The 3,682-nt window shown below is 41.0% G+C and overlaps 1 pseudogene; it reads right to left on the bottom strand.

The window, feature by feature from the left end:
• Positions 1 to 202: 202 nt before the first annotated feature.
• Positions 203 to 1,425, bottom strand: LOC102741148 (zinc-regulated GTPase metalloprotein activator 1F-like; annotated as a pseudogene).
• Positions 1,426 to 3,682: the final 2,257 nt, after the last annotated feature.

Genomic DNA, 3,682 nt, shown 5'->3' on the forward strand with positions numbered 1-3,682 from the left:
TTATTTATTTTCCAGAGGACATTATATTTTATTGTATGAATGTCACGTGTTTTCCAGTACTTATTTACTATATTTTATGTATTCCACAAAATAAGCATTATTTTAAAGTATACTGGAATCCATAACAGAAGGAATGCAAAGAATAGATGCTTGAAATACACCCAGTATCATCCAATCCTTTCGATAAGAAATGTTTCTAGTGTTATGGGCAAACTTGATCTTCTTTGAAATGTGTTGTCCACCACTTTTCTGTTTCAGTCACAGTACCTATAAGTAGTTATTGAAGGATGTCCTCGTCTAAATTCCCATCAATAAGAACTGATTGATTTGTTGTCTCAGCATCTTCTTTCCAGCTCACTGGTCTCCTCCAGGTCACAGAGCTCATGGACACCTTGGACGATCACTGGTTTTGGTTTGTCTTTGATCAAAACCAGCCCCATGTAGTCAATGTCCTTGTTTCTCACATTCTTCTCCCACAGAAGATTCTGAATAATATATTTAGACTTTCTTCCTTCATGTTTCCTGGTACTTAAATGTGTGACTGTGATAATGCTCTAATCAGAGTGAGGGTGCGTGGTTGGTAAGTGTTGGAGCTTTTTCTGCAAACATATTCCAGAGAGACTGTCAAAGGCATGAAGATCTAGTACATTAGAGAGATCAGCTCACTTGATCTTTGTGTTTTTAAAAATTTTCCCAGTCATTTATTGATCTAATGATCGTTCTTAATTTGCTTAAATCCTCTTGTGAAACCCAGTCTGTTTTATTAATGATGATGATATCTGCCAGAGCAGCTTGCCTAGAAGCCTCATGGATAAGGCCAACAGGTTTTTCTTCTGCTAAATGTTTTAATCCATATTTTGAATCCATAAGAGTTATGATCCCGGCAAGATAAATATCAATCCCTAATTCAGCATCAACCCAAAACAGAGAAGCTACAGCACCAGGATCTGCTAATCCACTGCTATCTAATGGTATGTCATCAAATTTTCCCTTCTTCTGCATCAGATTCTCATTAGCTCCAAGGCCACTGTCCTTTACTGAACAGCAGAGGCAAACGTTTATAAGTTTCAATCTTTCTTGGTAGAGTGTTCCACTTTGGCTGACATCTAAGGATTTCTCCACTGTATTTCCTTCCCCAAATTTGTTTAAAATAACCGCTCCTCTTTTACTATGTTGCTCTGTCAAGATATAGTTCAAAAGTATTGTCTTCCTAGCACCTAAATACCCAGTGATAATTGTGACTGGGATCTTAGCACTAGGACTGGACATTTCCTCTTCCTCTCTTTCCTTCATCTCAGTGGGGACGAATTCAGGACAGTGCTCCTCTGCCCGCTCCTCTTTCTCATCCACAGCTCCAATAGCCTGTAATATCCTGGCCAGCTGCACAGCATGCCTCTCACTTAGCTCAAGAGCTGGGACCCTCATGTGTTACTTAGAAGTGTATTGTTTAATCTCCAAGTATTTTGGAATTTTTCCAGCTATATTTTGGTTACTGATTTCTAGTTTAATTCCACTGGGGTCTGAGAGCAGACACTGTATTATTTCTATTCCACTACCTTTGTTAAGATGTGTTTTATGGGTCCAGAGTGTGGTCTATTTTGGTGAATATTCCATGTGAGCTTGAGGATTAACTGTTGGCACTGTTGAGTTCAACTATATCTTTATTGATTTCTGCCTGCTGGATTGTCTATTTCTGATAGAAAGGTGTTGAAGACTTCAACTATAATAGTGGATTCTTCTATTTCTCTTTGCAGTTGTATCAATTTTTGCCTTCTGTTGTTAGGTGCATACACATTCAGGACTGTTATTTCTTCTTAGAGAATTGACCCCTTTATCATTATATAATGCTTTTCTTTATCTTTGATAAAGTGATAAAGGAGAGGACAATGGGTAAAGACAAGAATATTACTGTTGGGAGTTCCATCATGGAAAATGACAACCCTGCTTTCTTACCAAGAATCAGGGTTTCTTAAAAACTGTCACAAAAACTCTGTGTTGCACTGATGGTACTTGTGTCCATGGCTGAGTACCTTTGAGCTAAAGCACCATCTAGAAACTGGCAGATCTCCTGTCAATGATTCAGTTACTCAGAAGACTCTATTTCAAGGAAAAAAATTTATTAAGTGCTATAACTGTCTCAGGAATAACCTTCAAACAGCACATTCTGGGCTGCCTGAGGGAAGTTCATGGTCAGGACGGTTGCTTCAAGAAGATGTGTGAAGGGAAGGGAACTAATATAAGTTGAAGGCCCATTATGAATCAGGCACCATAACAGGTGCTTTGATACACATTATCACCCAATAATATAACAATATTTATTCACTGCTTACCATTTTCCAGTTATCTCTTTTAACCTTCAAAACATGCTGATGAATTGGGTCGGTGAGTGTAGAATATTGGTTAAAACCATGGGCCAGATTGCCTGTATTTTGGTTCTGGTTCTGCCCCTGGCGTGTTACCTTGGGTGCATTACATATCTGATTGAGTGTCATCACCATCTGTGAAATGAAGGCTGTAGGAGCTCCTCCTTATAACTTCTTTGTGGGGTGGCGGATACAAAGAGCTCTGTCATCATAGGCTATTACTACCATTATTAGCCACAGTACAGGTCAGGAAACTAAAACTTGAAGACCCTGTGTCTGGGGTCACACAACCAGGAATTTGTCGCCTTGGGGGTGGAATGGTAAGCAGTGAAAGAAAATTTGTGAAAAAAAAAATGAGTCGGATGAGCAGACGCAGCAGGGAGTGCACTGAAATGCAAGACAAGAAGATGGTTGAGGACAGCCTGCAGGGAGCTTAGATATTGTAAACAAGTGTGGCGGAGATGGAGTTTTCCCCAAATGAATTTTTTCCTAATTTGTTTTCCTACAGAGGCATCCCTACAGGTTGCTTTTTTACCGGCAAACATGCAGGATGTGTTCTCCTGGGAAGATAAATGGGGAAACCCCCCTCCCCACTGGCCCCCCAAGTACACATGATGAGTCATGGACTATTTTGGTTCAGGTTTAGGAGGATAACCTGGTGAAATTCCAAGGCTGGCTGGTGGAAAGAGCTTTCTTTTTTGCTTTCCTTATAGAGTTAGTCTTTGTCAACAGAGTTTCCCAGACAGGAAGAGGAAACTGGGTTCCAGTAAAAACAAGTCACTTGAGGAGAGATGGGAAGGAAGTTGTGCGGGTGTTTGGTGCTACTCACTTTGGTTCTGGATGGTCTTTTAGTCCCTTCTCAGTGGCCAAGGAATTTAACCAACATTTTGGAATAAAGCTGAGAAAGACCCTCTGGGCTTCTTAGAACCCCACCTTTGATGACTTGGTGGGGGCATCCCATTGTGTCTGAAGCCTCCCATGCTTGCTATTCCTACTAGCTAAGGAATTTTAAACACTTTCTGATGTCTGGGTTCTATATAATGTTTAATTTCTTGAAAGTCTTCTGTGGTTGTTGTCTCTAGGATTCACAACAACCAAGCTGTGGTGGGCGGGACAGGAGGGATTATTCCTGTTTTGCAGATGAGAAAACAGTTTCTAGGAGAACACGTTTCCTGCCTGAGGTAACTTAGCTGGTAAGTGGTAGCGCTGAGGCTGAACTCAAAGCTTCATAAGGAGTCTGTTAAACTGGTGGGAGGGGGAGCTGGTGCAGCCATGGGGAGTGAGGCTGGATTCTGAGGCGTGTGAACACAGGGGCGCAG

The sequence above is a fragment of the Leptonychotes weddellii genome, chromosome 5 (genome assembly GCF_054177405.1).
Source record: "Leptonychotes weddellii isolate Sample4059 chromosome 5, ASM5417740v2, whole genome shotgun sequence".
In the NCBI taxonomy this organism is placed as follows: Eukaryota; Metazoa; Chordata; class Mammalia; order Carnivora; family Phocidae; genus Leptonychotes; species Leptonychotes weddellii.